We start from the raw sequence: 18,099 nt of genomic DNA, 5'->3' as shown, positions 1-18,099 counted from the left end.
TCCATTTATCACTGTGCTGCCAAGTTGACTTTTCTAATTCATAAATTGGATGTAACTACTTGTTCAACACCTTTCCTCAATTCCTCTTGCCTTCAGGATAAAATCTAATCCCTTTTAGCCTGCTTTACAAGGCCCTCCAAAACTGGGTCTTGCTTGCTTCTCTGCCCTCATCTGTCAAGGTTATATTGAAGTACAGGATGAGCATCCCTAATCCACAAATCTAAAATCCAAAATTCAAAACACTCCAGAATTGGAAATTTTTTGAGTGCCAACGCATAGAAAATTCCATATCTGACTTCAGATGACAGGTTGCCATTGGAACCAGCACATTGTACCTCATGATTGCATTATTGTACACAGCTATGATTTAATAAAAAAAAAAATGAAGGAAAAGAAAAACGCAGCAAAAACTTGATTTCCTGCATAAATTATTAGAAATATATAAAATTACCTTCATAATATGTATATAAATACATACAAAATAAATAAATTTTGTTTTTAGAGTTGGAGCCCATTCCCAAAGTATCCCGTTATGTATCTGCAGGTATCCCCAAATCTGACAAATTCTAAAATCCAAACACTTCTGGTCCCAAGCATTTTGGATATAAGATACTCCATTATACCTTTATTTCCACAAACATATTACATTCTCTTCTCTTCTGGGTCTTTGCCAATGCTGTTCTCTTTACTTAGAAAGCTTCATTGTTCTTTTCCCTCCTCCCACTTCTTGGTTTACCTAGCCAATGCTTGCTTTTTCTTTGATTCTTAGCTTTGATGTCACCTCCTCCAAGATGGTTTCCTATCTGTGCATTGTCCATTAGTCACTCTTTGACCCTTCCCAACCATGAGTATTTACTCAGACTGTTTTCTTTGCCTTAAGTCTCCTTTTTCTTTTTCAGCTCTTACTTAGAACCTAGCAAAATCCTAGCCATTTTTCAAGACCCCCAGTTAGATATTTGTTTGGATATTGGAAAGATCATTCAATCTTATACATTTTTTCAATCTCATATTTATGCCTAGTCTCTCCAAATAGATTACCATAAAATAATATCATTGACTCTAAGCACTTCACATGCATAATTCATTTGTTCATCTCAGTAACTCTGTGGGATAGGTATTAATATCTTTATTTTACACGTGAGGGAATCAAGGCATGGACAGGTTAAATAATTTCTCTGCTCATCTAGTGCCTGGCATATAACAGGCTTTCAAAAAGCATTTGTTTATTCTATGTGTATCAAGATCTGTCCTGGGGAAAGGAGTGGTTGGATATGTACTTCACTATACCACTTGTTAGCTGAAGATAAGGGTTGGGAGCAACAGGCACAAATGGGCATGGAAAGAAGATATGATTAACTTTCCATTAAGTATCCTTCAGTTGTTTCACTTGTTACAATGAGCAAACTAGTAGTAATTCTTAATCTGCCCTATATTTTTTGCCTTCTATATTTCCTTTTTCGATGAGGTATCTGTTCCAGTCTTTTGCCATTTTTTTTTTTTTAATTTCTTTTGTTTGTTTGTTTTGGGTTTTTTTTGTAGAGACAGAGTCTCTCTGTACCGCCCTTGGGTAGAGTGCTGTGGCATCACATGGCTCACAGCAACCTCTAACTCTTGGGCTTACGCAATTCTCCTCCCTCAGCCTCCCGAGCAGCTGGGACTACAGGCGCCCACCACAACGCCCGGCTATTTTTTTGTTGCAGTTTGGCCGGGGCTGGGTTTGAACCCGCCACCCTCGGCATATGGGGCCGGTGCCCTACTCACTGAGCCACAGGCGCCGCCCTCTTTTGCCATTTTTTCATTGAGTTTTTCTTTTTTTTTTTTTTTTCATTTATTTATTCTTTTTTGCAGTTTTTGGCTGGAGCAAGGTTTGAACTCCCACCTCCAGTACATAGGGCCGGCGCCCTACTCCTTGAGCCACAAGCACCACCCTGAGTTTGTTTTCTTTTTTTTTTTTTTTTCTTTTTTTTTTTATTGTTGGGGATTCATTGAGGGTACAATAAGCCAGTTACACTGATTGCAATTGCTAGGTAAAGTCCCTCTTGCAATCATGTCCTGCCCCCATAAAGTGTGACACACACTAAGGCCCCACCCCACTCCCTCCCTCTCTCTTTCTGCTTCCCCCCCCATAACCTTAATTGTCATTAATTGTCCTCATATCAAGATTGAGTACATAGGATTCATGCTTCTCCATTCTTGTGATGCTTTACTAAGAATAATGTCTTCCACGTCCATCCAGGTTAATACGAAGGATGTAAAGTCTCCATTTTTTTTAATGGCTGAATAGTATTCCATGGTATACATATACCACAGCTTGTTAATCCATTCCTGGGTTGGTGGGCATTTAGGCTGTTTCCACATTTTGGCGATTGTAAATTGAGCTGCAATAAACAGTCTAGTACAAGTGTCCTTATGATAAAAGGATTTTTTTCCTTCTGGGTAGATGCCCAGTAATGGGATTGCAGGATCGAATGGGAGGTCTAGGTTGAGTGCTTTGAGGTTTCTCCATACTTCCTTCCAGAAAGGTTGTACTAGTTTGCAGGTCCCACCAGCAGTGTAAAAGTGTTCCCTTCTCTCCACATCCACGCCAGCATCTGCAGTCTTGAGATTTTGTGATGTGGGCCATTCTCTCTGGGGTTAGATGATATCTCAGGGATGTTTTGATTTGCATTTCTCTAATATACAGAGATGATGAACATTTTTTCATGTGTTTGTTAGCCATTCGTCTGTCGTCTTTAGAGAAAGTTCTATTCATGTCTCTTGCCCATTGATATAAGGGATTGTTGGCTTTTTTCATGTGGATTAATTTGAGTTCTCTATAGATCCTGGTTATCAAGCTTTTGTCTGATTGAAAATATGCAAATATCCTTTCCCATTGTGTGGGTTGTCTCTTTGCTTTGGTTATCGTCACCTTAGCTGTACAGAAGCTTTTCAGTTTAATGAAGTCCCATTTGTTTATTTTTGTTGTTGTTGCAATTGCCATGGCAGTCTTCTTCATGAAGTCTTTCCCCAGGCCAATATCTTCCAGTGTTTTTCCTATGCTTTCTTTGAGGATTTTTATTGTTTCGTGCCTTAAATTTAAGTCCTTTATCTATCTTGAATCAATTTTTGTGAGTGGGGAAAGGTGTGGGTCCAGTTTCAGTCTTTTACACGCAGACATCCAATTCTCCCAACACCATTTATTGAATAGGGAGTCTTTCCCCCAAGGTAAGTTCTTTGGTTTATCGAAGATTAGGTGGTTGTAAGATGTTAGTTTCATTTCTTGGTGTTCAATTCGATTCCAAGTGTCTATGTCTCTGTTTTTGTGCCAGTACCAAGCTGTCTTGAGCACTATGGCTTTGTAGTACAGACTAAAATCTGGTATGCTGATGCCCCCAGCTTTATTTTTCTTACTAAGAACTGCCTTAGCTATACGGGGTTTTTTCCGGTTCCATACAAAACGCAGAATCATTTTTTCCAAATCTTGAAAATACGATGTAGGTACTTTGATAGGAATGGCATTGAATAGGTAGATTGCTTTGGGAAGTATAGACATTTTAACAATGTTGATTCTTCCCATCCATGAGCATGGTATGTTCTTCCATTTGTTAATATCCTCTGCTATTTCCTTTCTGAGGAGTTCATAGTTTTCTTTATAGAGGTCCTTCACCTCCTTCGTTAGGTATATTCCTAGGTATTTGATTTTCTTTGAGACTATGGTGAAGGGAGTTGTGTCCTTAATTAGCTTCTCATCTTGACTGTTATTGGTGTACACAAAGGCTACTGACTTGTGGACATTGATTTTATATCCTGAAACATTACTGTATTTTTTGCTGACTTCTAGGAGTCTTGTGGTTGAGTCTTTGGGGTTCTCTAAGTATAAGATCATGTCATCAGCAAAGAGGGAGAGTTTGACCTCCTCTGCTCCCATTTGGATTCCCTTTATTTCCTTGTCTTGCCTAATTGTATTGGCTAGAACTTCCAGCACTATGTTGAATAGTAAAGGTGACAGAGGACAACCTTGTCTGGTTCCAGTTCTAAGAGGAAAAGCTTTCAGTTTTACTCCATTCAGTAAAATATTGGCTGTGGGTTTGTCATACATAGCTTCAATCAGTTTTAGAAATGTGCCACCTATGCCTATACTCTTCAGTGTTCTAATTAGAAAAGGATGCTGGATTTTATCAAATGCTTTTTCTGCATCTATTGGGAGGATCATGTGATCTTTATTTTTGCCTCTGTTAATATGGTGGATAACGTTTATGGACTTGCGTATGTTGAACCAGCCTTGCATCCCTGGGATGAAGCCTGCTTGATCATGATGAATGACTTTTTTGATGATAAGCTGTAATCTATTGGCTAGGATTTTGTTGAGAATTTTTGCATCTATATTCATGAGTGAGATTGGTCTGAAATTCTCCTTTTTGTTTGGGTCTTTTCCTGGTTTTGGTATCAGGGTGATGTTTGCTTCATAGAATGTGTTGGGGAAGATTCCTTCTTCCTCAATTTTTTGGAATAATTTCTGCAGTACAGGAATAAGCTCTTCCTTGAAGGTTTGATAGAATTCTGGAGTGAAGCCATCTGGACCAGGGCATTTTTTAGTTGGAAGCTTTTTTATTGTTTCTTTGATCTCAGTGCTTGAAATTGGTCTGTTCAGGAGGTCTATTTCTTCCTGGCCAAGTCTAGGGAGAGGGTGTGATTCCAAATATTGATCCATTTCCTTCACATTGTCAAATTTCTGGGCATACAGTTTCTGGTAGTATTCAGAGATGATCTCTTGTATCTCTGTGGGATCAGTTGTTATTTCCCCTTTATCATTTCTGATTGAGGTTACTAGAGATTTTACTTTTCTATTTCTAGTTAGTCTGGCCAATGGTTTATCTATTTTATTTATTTTTTCAAAAAACCAACTCCTTGTTTCATTAATTTTCTGAATGATTCTTTTGTTTTCAATTTCATTGATCTCTGATTTGATTTTGGAGATTTCTTTTCTTCTACTGAGTTTAGGCTTAGATTGTTCTTCTTTTTCCAATTCCATAAGGTCTCTTGTGAGATTGTTGATGTGCTCTCTGTCTGTTTTTCGAATGTAGGCATCTAAAGCGATGAATTTTCCTCTCAAAACTGCTTTTGCAGTATCCCACAGGTTTTGGTAGCTTGTGTCTTCATTGTTGTTATGCTTAAGGAAGTTAGTGATTTCCTGTTTGATTTCTTCCTTCACCCATCTGTTATTCAACAGAAGATTGTTTAATTTCCATGCCTTTGGATGGGGTCGAGCATTTTTGTTAGAGTTGAGTTCCACCTTTAGTGCCTTATGGTCTGAAAAGATACAAGGTAAAATTTCAATTCTTTTGATTCTGTTGATATTTGTTTTGTGTCCCAGGATATGATCAATTTTGGAGAATGTTCCATGGGGTGATGAGAAGAATGTATATTCTTTATCTTTGGGGTGGAGTGTTCTATATGCGTCTATCAAGCATAATTGTTCTAGGGTCTCATTTAAATCTCTTATATCTTTGTTTAATTTCTGATTAGAGGATCTGTCCAGGTCTGTAAGAGGTGTGTTAAAGTCCCCTGTTATGATGGTATTATCAGATATCATATTGCTCAGACTGAGTAAGGTCTGTTTCAAGAATCTGGGAGCATTTAAATTTGGTGCATAGATATTTAGAATTGAAATGTCTTCTTGTTGTAGTTTTCCCTTGACCAATATAAAGTGACCATCTTTGTCTTTTTTGACTTTAGTTGCTTTAAATCCACATGTATCTGAAAATAAGATTGCAACTCCTCTTTTCTTCTGAATTCCATTTGCCTGAAAAATTGTCTTCCAACCCTTGACTCGGAGCTTTAATTTGTCTTTTGAAGCCAGGTGTGTTTCTTGCAGACAGCAAATGGATGGCTTGTGTTTTTTAATCCAGTCAGCCAATCTATGTCTCTTCAGTGGGGAATTCAAGCCATTAACATTTATGGAGATAATTGATAAGTGTGGTAGTATTCTATTCGTCTTATTTGGTGAGAGTCCATTGCTTAGTTTTATCTTTTGCATCAGTGTGGAGGTTAGGTTCTGTCCTTTGATTTCTGAGTTCTTACTTTGCTGCTGATCCATTGTGGTGGTCAGTGTGCAGAACAGGTTGAAGTATTTCCTGTAGAGCTGGTCTTGTTGTGGCGAATTTCCTCAATGTTTGTATATCCGTAAATGATTTGATTTCTCCATCAATTTTGAAGCTTAGCTTAGCAGGGTACAGAATTCTGGGCTGAAAATTGTTCTGTTTAAGTAGATTAAAGGTAGATGACCATTGTCTTCTTGCTTGGAAAGTTTCATTAGAGAAGTCTGAGGTCACTCTGATGGATTTGCCCCTGTAGGTCAACTGGCGCTTACTCCTGGCAGCTTGCAGAATCTTTTCTTTTCTCTTGACTTTGGACAGGTTCATCACAATGTGTCTTGGAGAAGCTCGGTTAGAGTTGAGGCGACCTGGGGTCCGATAGCCCTCTGAAAGCAGTGTGTCAGAATCTTTGGTGATGTTTGGGAAATTTTCTTTTATAATATTCTCTAGTATGGCTTCCATTCCTCTGGGGCATTCTTCTTCCCCTTCTGGAATTCCTATAACTCGTATGTTGGAACGTTTCATAAAGTCCCATAATTCTGACAGTGAACGTTCTGCTTTCTCTCTCTTCTTTTCTGCCTCTTTTACTATCTGAGTTATCTCAAAAACTTTGTCTTCTACCTCTGAAATTCTTTCTTCTGCATGGTCTAACCTGTTGCTGATACTTTCCATTGCATCTTTAAGTTCCCTGATTGACTGTTTCATTTCCTTCAGCTCTGCTATATCCTTTTTATATTCTTCATATCGTTCATCTCTGATTTGATTCTGTTTTTGGATTTCCTTTTGGTTATTTTCCACTTTATTAGCAGTTTCCTTCATTGTTTCCATCATTTCTTTCATTGTTTTCAACATGTGTATTCTAAATTCCCTTTCTGTCATTCCTAACATTTCTGTATAGGTGGAATCCTCTGCAGTAGCTACCTCATGGTCCCTTGGCGGGGTTGTTCTGGACTGGTTCTTCATGTTGCCTGGAGTTTTCTGCTGATTCTTCCTCATGAGTGATTTCTTTTATCTGTTTCCTTGCCCTAATTTTCCTTTCACTTCCTCTTGCTCTTTAAGTTCTTGTGCCTGTGGACTAAGGGTTACAGGACCAGAAAGGTGAGAAGGTTGAAGAGCAAAAAAGGGATGAAAGAAAGGATGACCGAGTGATAAGAAAAAAAAGAAAGATAGAGAAAGGAGAGGGGGTAGGGATAAGGAATATTGACAAAAAGAAGAGAGGCACAGAAAGAGGGAGACAGGGCAATATAGGTGTAGAGTAGGGTACTTTGACACAACCTTAAAAAACCCCACCTTCTGGGGGTTGGGTGCCCAGTTGGGTGGTTCCCTTGAGGTCAGCAGCTCTTTGCTAACCTGGTCAGACACAGTACCCCACCTCCACCAAGTAGAGAGGAAAGACAAAAATGCTATAAATCAAACCAAAACAAGCAAACAGAAAACTTTATGGCGATAAAATTGGGTGAAAAACCAAGTGATAGCGGTAGAAACACTAGCAAAAATGAAGTTGTAGTTATTAAAAAAGGCAGCAATGGGAAATTATAATTAAACTAGAAAAATTGAGAAAGAAAAAGGGATCTGTATGGAAAAGATTGAGATTAAGAAACAAAAGAACATCAACAACGTCAAAATAAACAAACAAAAAAACCCAACCAAACAAAAAAAAAAAAAGAAAAAAAAATACACAACCAAAAACAAAGCAGTTTGTGTATGTTGTTGAATATTGTCTGGGCAACACGTGGTCTTTTGGGGTATGAGATGTTAGTCACAGTTCTGATACGACTGGAGGCTGCTGATTTCTCAAACCCCAGCAGGTAGACACCCTAAATCTCTCTTCAGCCCACTTAAAAGGCACTTTGAACTTGTAAACTTGCTGAGCAGAAGCTTTCCCAGCTTTCTCGCTGGAATCACTGCTGAAGTGGCTATCCACTTACTCAGTGTGCCAAAACCGGTCTCACTCTGCCCCTGAGGGTTAGGGCTGCAAGGCGGCTCAGACCCCACCCTTAGGCTACTTGGTTGCTGGGTTACCAGCTCCCACCCGTTTCTAGCTCTGCTACCCTGAGGGCGGAGCTTGCCGGGGCAGATCACTGACAATGGATCCGTGTGACCCACCGCCAAACACTATTAGCTCCGTCTGGCTCAGCGGCTCAGACTGGGGCCCTAGACAACGGCCAAAGTTCTCCGCACTCCCACTCAGGCCTTCCCCAAGGCAGTTCAACTCAGTGCCAAGTCCAAGGACATCAAAAGAGTTCACAGGTAAGGCCTTTCTGGTTTGCAGTCTCGCTGCTACTGAACTTACAGTTGTGGGCGGGTTAAGACGGGTTGAACACACGCGACCACTTGCCGGTTTTCCACTGTTTTAGTCCTCCTCTTGGGGTCCAGAAGTCTCTCGCTGACTCCCTGTATCCTCATAGGAGTGATGATAGGCAGTTCCCACCAGCCAGAGATGCCTGGAGTCCTATCTCCCCAGACTCTCGGTGCCCAGATGCAAGGAAGCTGTTACTCGGCTGCCATCTTGCTCCGCCCCTCCTGAGTTTGTTTTCTTAATGTTGAGTTTTCAGAGTTCTCTATACAATCTAAATCCAGGTTCTTTTTTGGATATGTGATTTGCAAATTCTTTATCAGATGTATGGTTTTTGTTCTATGCTTTTTAAAATTTTTATTATATTTCACTTTTTCTTTTGTTGACTTATTACTTTTTATTTTATTAATAGTGTCTTTCACAGAGTAAAAAATTTTAATATTGATGAAGTCAAACTTACTGATTTTTTTCTTTTATAACATGCTTTTGTTGTCATGTTTAAGAACTCTGCCTAACCTTAGATAACACGGATTTTCTTTCAAGTTTTCTTTTAAATATGTTTTAGTTTTACATTTTGTAGTCAGACTTATGATAGATTTTGAGTGAATTTTTGTATAAATGAAGTTTAAGTCAAGGTTTATTTTCTTCATAGGGTTGACCGATTATTCCAATACCATTTGTGTTTAAAAGACTATCCTTTCTCTATTTAACCACCTTTGTGGTTTTATCAAAGATCAGTTGGTTATATTTATATATATGTAAGTCTTTTTCCAGACTCTCTATTCTGTTTCATTAATCTATGTGTTTATCCTTCATCAACATCACATTGTCCTGATTGCTACAGCTGTATGGTAGGTTTTGAAATCAGGTAGTTTGATTCTTATAACTTTTTTATTTTTTCAAAATTGTTTTGGCTATTCTAGTTCTTTTGCCTTTCCATATAAATTTTAGCATCAATTTATCTTTATCTACAAAAATATTCTTCTGGGAAATTTATTTGACTTTCATTCAGTTTATTGATTAATCTGAGGAGAATCTGCATCTTTACTATGTTACTTTATTAAATTCACTTGTTAGTTCTGGGAAGATTTTGGATTGTTTTTGTTTTGTGGAAACATTGGAACTTTCTATGTAATCATGTTGTCTGTAAATACAGGCAGTTTTATTTTTTTTCCTTTCCAATTTATATTCCCTTTTTTTAAATATTTTATTATATAATCTTTTCATGGCACCATTAGGAGAAACAGAAAACGTTATTCCCAGTTCCTACGGCACATCCTGAAAAATATACATTTGTATTTATATATTTATATCAGTACACCACCCCTATCCCATAATTCCACCACCTATTGTAGGTCTTTTGCTTAAAGCAGGAAACTATTCTCTTAGGTAAGAAAATATATATGGAAATTAGATGAAATAAGGTTAGAGTAACTGGGGACAGTTGGTTGTAGGAGCAGGGAGGAAGGGGTTAAGTCCAGCCTAGGCAGGATGCATCACTGGCGTCCATCAAGGTGGAGGAGGGCAGTGTATAAAAAGGCAGCATCACGCAGGTGGGCTCTGGCATCCTCGGTCCATTAGGAGATGGCCCTTGCCTCAGGAAGGAAGGCTTCCCAGTACTTTGCCAGCTGTTGCTGTGAATACAGGAGTGTCTCAAGGTACTTGATCACATGGTTTTTGAAGTCCTTGGATTTCTCTTTCTCAAACCGTATCACTTCTTTTCGGACCCCTGTTGAAATCCTTTCAAAGTCCCTTTCATACTGAGTCACCCGAGACTCCCACTCTTCGATCCCATCCTTGGCCTGCTGCAGCTTGTCAGGCTTGTGAGCCCACAGCAGCCGAGCCTCAGCCTCCCGCTTCTTCTGCAGTGCGGCTTGAGCATCCTGCCAGCGCTGCCACGTCTTCATGCGTTGGTCGAAGGCAGCCCGGACTATGGCCAGGAGGTGAATGTAGTCACTCAGGAGCTCGGCAAGGAGGAAGAAATCATTTGTGGCCTGTTCCTGGTGGAGCTGCTCAATCTTTTCTTCCACCTCAGCCAGCTGGGAGAGTGCCCGTGACAATGCTGTGTTGTCCGCAGAGCTCCGAAGCATGGCTAGGCTCTTTGCAAACTGGGCCATGTTCACTGCTAGCTCTTTCCTATGGTTGACTTAGGGTTTCTACAACAGCATGCAGTTTCCGTAAGCACTGCTCCTCACACTCTTACCTCCTGGAGCTTCTCCTCAAACCAAATGTCTGACTCATTCATCTTAATGGTCATTTTGCTGACTGTATCGGTGGCTTTGTTGAACATCTTGAGGAGACCAGCACCGCTCAGTCTCTGGGTACCCACAGCACGTGGCAGTTCTTCTTTTTCTAAGAACTCTCTGACATCAGGGTCCTGCAACATGGTAGGATGATTCACAATCCTCTGAAGGTACCTTTCTAAAGCAGCTCTCCGTTTTTCAAGAAATTCTGCAGAAGAAGAATCTTCCTTCCTAACTTTCACTTTTGTCATTCCTCTTAGGCTTTTCGCAGGTGCAGGAGGGACAATGAAGCCATTCTGAGAGTGTTTCTCTGAAAGCTTCTCATAAAGACCTAGAAAGTCACTAAATCTTTTCACAGCAAACTGTTTACTTCTGATCATTGGTAAGCTCATCTGTGTTGTAACTTTATAGGCCACATATGCATTCATACCATCGCCTATCTTTTCAGGATCAACTATACCGACTGTCAAATCAAATTGGTCTTCCTGTTCTTCTTCCTCTAGCTCCTAATAGCTTGGCTGAGGCTTAGAAGAATTTGGGGCTTCCTGTGGAGGAAGAGAAATGAGTGTTTTGGCCGGCAGCTTCTTCTGATTATGTTGTGTGCTGTCCAGGGAGAGCTCCACGGTGGCATCTGCAAAGAGGTCCTGTGGCTCTTGGTCTTGTTCCTCTTGGATACCATTTTCTTTGGAGCCATTGTTAATAGGAAGAAGGGATGTAGTTCTCTTTGGAGACTGGGGATTGCTGTCTTTGGGATTCATCTTTAGTTTATCATGGGTGCTGATCAGTGGTGGTTAATATTGTATACCTTTTTTATCCTTTCATTTTTGTATTTATTTCCCTGGCTCTGGCTAAGATGAAGATGAATAGGAGTGATGAGGAAAGTGGTGGCCTTTTTCCTTGGCTCCCTTCTACGTTTAGGTTACTTAGAGTTTTGAATATGAATGATGTTGAATTTTGGCAAATACTTTCAGTTTCCTGATTAACTGGTGTGATCGTGTGCTTTTTCTTCTTTGTTTGTTAAAGATTATTAATCTGTTACATTGATTAATTTTGTAAATCTTAAACCAACATTAGATTTCCGTAATAAACCCCACATGACCATGATTTATGACTCTTCTTATGCATTGCTGGATTCAACTTGGTAATTTTTTGTTGAGGATGTTTGTGTCTATTCATGAAGGATACTGATCTGTAGTTTTCTTCTACTATTTTATCTTATTTGGGTATCAGGATAATGCTAGTGCCATGAAATGAGTTGGGAAATGTTTCTTCTGCTTCTATTTTCTGGGGGGGGAAAGATTATATAAAATTGACACTATTTCTTAAGTATTTGATAGAATTTGCCAGGGAAATCAATCTGAATTGAGATTTTTTTTCTTAGAAGACTTTTTTTTTTTTTTTGAGGAAACTAATTTGGGGGGGCCATTTTAGTTTTCCAGCAAAATAGTACAAAATTTGGAAAGAGTTCACACACACACACAGCCATCCCAACTATCGACATCTCCCATCTGAATGGTACAGTTGTTATCCAATCAGTGAACCTACTACGTTCACGGATCATTATCACCCCCAGTGTATAGTTTATATTAGGGTTCACTCTTGGTGTTGTACAGGATGGCCATAAAGTTTGTGTACAGTTTAAAATAGTTGCACACAAACTTTATGGCCACCCTGTATATCCTATATTTTTAACCAATATGCAATGAAATATATCTGTAAGTATAGTAGCAAACAGATAGTGTCATTGTCCTAATAATTCTCAATACTCCATTCATGCATCCCTCCCTCCCCACTAAAGTCCTGGCAACCACTGATCTTCTTCTGTCTCCATAGTTTTCCCTTTTCCAAAATGTTATATAATTGGAACTATACAATAGCCTTGCAGATTGGCTTCTTTTACTTAATATGCAGTTAAATTCTTCCATGTCTTTTCATGGCCTAATAGTTCATTTCTTTTTAGTGCTGAATAATATTCCATTATGTAGATACCACAGTGTATCCATTCACCATTAAAGGGCATCTTGATCACTTCCAAATTATGACAACTATGAATAAAGTTGCTATAAACATCTGTCCACAAGTTTTTGTGTGCACATAGGTTTTCAACTCATTTGAGTAAGTACTAAAAAGCATGGTATTTTTTTCTTCTATCGCTTTTATTTGTTTTTGGTCAGGTAATGCTGGCGTCATAGAATAAGTTAGGAAGTATTCTTTCTACTTCTGTCTTCTAGCAGAGGTTGTAGAAAATTGGTCTAATTTGTTTTTTAAATTATTTGATTAAATGAACCCATCCAGGTGTTATGCTTTTGTTTTCAAAGCTTATTAATTATTTATTCAATTTTCCCAAGAAGAAATAGACAAGTTTGCTTTTATGTATAAGTGTGTATTTCTTCTGGGTTTATTCTGTATGGAAGTGGCTTACAACCTTTTGGTGTGTGGTTTACTGTCAGGTCCTTTTGGGGGTCTCTTTTTCTCTTCAGAGTTTCCTCAATGCCTTCTTCTATCCTGCGCCTCCGCTTTTTGACCTCCAGGCAGAAAGTTGGAGCTTTACTTATATTGTTCTGCTATGCACTTTTAGCAACTATGCCTTTATTCAGGGCCAAGCTGTGGTAGAAAAGGAAGGGGGGAAAAGCAACAATGTTCTATCCCACCCTCTGGGACCTAGCCCCTCAGAGTTGTTTACAATACTCCCCTTTTTTACCTTTGAGATTCCTAAATCTATACTGTGCTGTTGTTGTTCTTCAAGTTTTATGCATAAGTAGTGAATTTTCTCAAACGGAATTATTTCACCTAGCAGGATATCTCACCTCCTTCAGATGCTACCTATTAAGATCCTTTTGTTTCTTGTTGTTTAAGAAAATTCAACTGGTATTCAATTCTTCGCCTGAATAATTTATTTTCTTTTAAAATTTTATCTCAGTGGTTTGGCACATGACTTGTTCTTAGCAAAAAGAATATACTTCTTTTTTTATTATTATTATTAAATCATAGCTGTGTACATTAATACGATCATGGGGCACTATACACTGATTTATAGACCGTTTGACACATTTTCCTCACACTGGTTAGCATAGCCTTCCTGGCATCATCTTACTTATTGTGTTAAGACATTTATATTCTACAGTTACTAAGTTTCACATGTACCCTTGTAAGATGCACCGTGGGGGTAATCCCAACAATCACCCTCCCTCAGCCCATCCTCCCCCCTCCCTCCCCTCCCCCCCTTCCCCCGTATTCTTAGGCTATAACTGGCTTATAGCTTTCATATGAAAACCATAAATTAGTTTCATAGTAGGGCTGAGTACATTGGATACTTTTTCTTCCATTCTTGAGATACTTTACTAAGAAGAATATGTTCCAGCTCCATCCACGTAAACATAAAAGAGGTAAAGTCTCCATCTTTCTTTAAGGCTGCATAATATTCCATGCTGTACATATACCACAATTTATTAATCCATTCGTGGATCGAAGGGCACTTGGGCTTTTTCCATGACTTAGCCATTATGAATTGGGCTGCAATAAACATTCTGGTACAAATATCTTTGTTATAATGTGATTTTTGGACTTCTGGGTATATACCTAGTACAGGAATTATAGGATTGAATGGCAGATCTATTTTCTCTAAGTGTTCTCCAAACATCTTTCCAAAAGGAATGTATTAATTTGCATTCCACCAGCAGTGTAGAAGTGTTCCCTTTTCTCCACCTCCATGCCAACATCTCTGGTCTTGGGATTTTGTGATATGGGCTAATCTTGCTGGAGTTAGATGATATCTCAAAGTAGTTTTGATTTGCATTTCTCTGATGATTAAAGATGATGACCATTTTTTCATATGTCTGTAGGCCACGCGCCTGTCTTCTTCAGAGAAGTTTCTCTTCAAGTCCCTTGCCCAGCCTGCGATGGGATCACTTGTTCATTTCTTGCTTATACGTTTGAGTTCTCTGTGAATTCTGGTTATTAAACCTTTGTGGGAGACATAACCTGCAAATATCTTCTCCCATTCTGAGGCCTGTTTGCTTGCTTTACTTACTGTGTTCTTGGCTGTGCAGAAGCTTTTTAGTTTGATCAGGTCCCAGTATTGAATTCTTGAAGCTGCTTCAATTACCTGCGGGTTCCTCCTCATAAAGTACTCACCCAGACCAATTTCTTCAAGGGTTTTCCCTGCACTCTTTTCTAGTATTTTTATAGTTTCATGTCTTAAGTTTAAATCTTTGATCCAGTGAGAGTCTATCTTAGTTAATGGTGAAAGATGTGGGTCCAGTTTCAGTCTTCTACAGGTTGCCAGCCAGTTCACCCAGCGCCATTTGTTAAATAGAGAATCTTTTCCCTGCTGAATGTTTATAATTGGCTTGTCGAGATCAAATAATGGTAAGTAGCTGGATTCATCTCTTGGTTCTCTATTCTGTTCCAAACATCTACTTCTCTGTTTTTATGCCAGTACCATGCTGTTTTGATCACTATCGATTTGTAGTATAGTTTGAGGTCTGGTAGCATGATTCCTTGTGCTTTGTTTTTATTTCTGAGTAATGTCTTGGCTATTCAAGGTTAATACTAAAACGAAGTATTTTTTCAAGATCTTTAAAGTATGACAGTGGAGCTTTAATAGGGATTGCATTAAAATTGTATATTGCTTTGGGTAGTATGGACATTTTAACAATGTTGATTCTTCCCAGATATGAGCATGGTATGTTTTTCCATTTGTTAGCATTTTTCAGCTATTTCTTTTCTTAGAGTTTCATAGTTCTCTTTATAGAGATCTTTCACGTCCTTTGTTAGATAAACTCCCAAATATTTCATCTTCTTTGGCACTACTGTGAATGGAATAGAGTCCTTAACTGTTTTTTCAGCTTGACTATTATTTGTATATTTAAAGGCTACCAATTTATGAATGTTGATTTTGTAACCTGAGATGCTGCTGTATTCCTCGATCACTTCTAAGAATTTTGTAGTAGAATCCCTGGTGTTTTCCAGATGTACAATCATATCATCTTTGCAGAGGGAAAGTTTGATCTCTTCTGACCCCATATGGATACCCTTGATCGCCTTTTCTTCCCTAATTGCAATGGCTAAAACTTCCATTGCAATGTCAAAGAGCAGTGGAGACAATAGGCAGCCATGTCTGGTTCCTGATCTGAGCAGAAATGATTTCAATTTAACTCCATTCAATACAATATTGGCTATGGGTTTGCTGTCTATGGCCTCTATCAGTTTAAGAAATGTCCCTTCTATACCAATTTTCTTAAGTGTTCTGATCATGAAGGGATGCTGAATATTATCAAAAGCTTTTTCTACATCAATTGAGAGAATCATATGGTCTTTGTTTTTTAATTTGTTTATGTGCTGAATTATACTTATAGATTTATGTATATTGAACCAGCCTTGAGACCCTAGGATAAAACCGACTTGGTCATGAGGTGTAATTTGTTTGATGTGTTGCTGGATTCTGTTTGTTAAGATCTTGTTGAATATTTTTGCATCTATATTCCTTAGTGATATTGGTCTATAATTTTCTTTTCTTGTTGGGTCTTTTCTTGGTTTGGGGATCGGGGTGGTGTTTGCTTCATAGAATGTGTTAGGTAGTCTTCCTTCTTTTTCTACATTTTGGAACAGGTTGAGTAATATAGGTACTAGTTCCTCTTTAAAGGTTTGGTAGAATTCTGATGTGAAGCCATCTTGTCCCGGGCCTTTCTTTTTAGGGAGATTTTGTATGGTTGATGCTATTTCAGAACTTGATATTGGCCTGTTCAACATTTCCACTTGATTCTGGCTAAGTCTTGGAAGTTGACATGCTTCCAAGTATTGGTCAGTTTTCTTCAGATTTTCATGTTTATGAAAATAAAGTTTCTTGTAATATTCATTAAGGATTTTTTGAATTTCTGAGGAGTCTGTTGTTATTTTGTCTTTGTCATTTCTGATTGATAAAATTAGAGATTTTACTCTTTTTTTCCTGGTTAGGTTAGCCAAAGGTTTATCTATTTTATTGACCTTTTCAAAAAACCAACTTTTTGATTTATTGATCTGTTATATAATTCTTTGGTTTTCAATTTCATTTAATTCTGCTCTGATTTTGTTTATTTCTTTTTCTTCTGCTGGGTTTGGGGTTGGAATGTTCTTCCTTCTCCAGTTGTTTGAGATGTCCCATTAAGTTATTAACTTCCTCTCTTTCCATTCTCTTGAGAAAGGCTTTCAGTGCCATAAATTTCCCTCTTAGGACTGCCTTTGCGGTATCCCAGAGGTTCTCATAATTCGTGTCTTCATTGTCGTTTTGTTCCAAAAATTTGGCAATTTCCTTCTTAATCTCATCTATGACCCAGCTATCATTCAGCATAAGGTTATTTAACTTCCATGTTTTTGTATGACAGTGCAGATTCCTGTTGTTACTGAGTTCAGCTTTTATTCCATGGTGGTCCAAGAAGATGCAAGGAATAATTTCTGTTCCTTTCAATTTACTGAGGTTAGACTTGTGACAAGATGTGATCAATTTTGGAATATGTTCCGTGGGCTGATGAGAAGTATGTGTACTCAGTTTTGTTGGGATGAAGTGTTCTGTAGATGTCTGCTAAATCCAAATGTTGGATGGTTAGGTTTAAATCTAAAATTTCTTTGCTCAGCTTCTTATTGGAGGATCTATCCAACAATGTGAAAGGAGTGTTGACATCTCCGACTATTATGGAGCTGGAGGAAATCAAGTTGCTCATGTCTGTTAGAGTTTCTCTCATAAATTGAGGTGCATTCTGGTTGGGTGCATAAATATTAATAATTGAAGTTTCATCATATTGAGTATTACCCTTAACTAATATGAAGTGACCATTCTTATCCTTCCTTACTTTTGTTGGTTTAAAGCCTATTGTGTCTGCAAATAGAATTGCAACACCTGCTTTTTTCTGATTACCATTTGCCTGAAATATGGACGACCATCCTTTCACCCTGAGTCTATATTTATCTTTTAAGGTAAGATGTGACTCTTGTATTCAGCAAATATCTGGCCTGAGTTTTTGTATCCAGTATGCTAACCTGTGCCTCTTTAGAGGGCAGTTTAAGCCATTAACATTAATGGAGAATATTGATAAGTCTGGTAAAATTTTGGGGACAGAGTTTTTCGAAAGTCCAGTGGACACTTTTAATCCTTTCGACACTGTGGAAGTTGGAGTTTCATCACAAGTTTCTGAGTGAGTTTACTTTTGTGGTAGATTGGGCTGGTCATTATGGAGGATAGGTCTGAGAATATCCTGAAGAGCTGGTTTGGTTATGGCAAATTTCTTCAACATATAAATGTTATTAAAGTATTTAATTTCTCCATCATAAATGAAACTCAGTTTAGCTGGATACAGGATCTGGGGTTGAAAGTTATTTTGCTTTAGGAGATTAAAAGTCAGTGACCACCCTCTTCTGGCTCGAAAAGTTTCAGCAGAGAAATCTGCAGTTATTTTAATATTCTTCCCTTGGTAGGTAATGGATTTCTTATATCTGGCTGCTTTCAGAATTT

At 38.3% G+C, this 18,099-nt stretch overlaps 1 protein-coding gene and 1 pseudogene across 2 annotated transcripts in view; one reads left to right on the top strand and one right to left on the bottom strand.

Moving 5' to 3' along the window:
* CWC27 (CWC27 spliceosome associated cyclophilin) overlaps positions 1-18,099 on the top strand; it is a 269,538-nt gene that overhangs the window by 218,924 nt on the left and 32,515 nt on the right. The gene's annotated exons all lie outside the window — the stretch shown is intronic.
* LOC128584744 (sorting nexin-1-like) lies at positions 9,622-11,371 on the bottom strand (annotated as a pseudogene). The gene has a single exon (XR_008379721.1). The product of XR_008379721.1 is annotated as a sorting nexin-1-like (transcript).

Source organism: Nycticebus coucang, chromosome 1, assembly GCF_027406575.1.
Source record: "Nycticebus coucang isolate mNycCou1 chromosome 1, mNycCou1.pri, whole genome shotgun sequence".
In the NCBI taxonomy this organism is placed as follows: domain Eukaryota; kingdom Metazoa; phylum Chordata; class Mammalia; order Primates; family Lorisidae; genus Nycticebus; species Nycticebus coucang.
The sequence above is the reverse complement of the archived record's forward strand: the minus strand, read 5'-3'. Positions and strand labels throughout refer to the sequence as shown.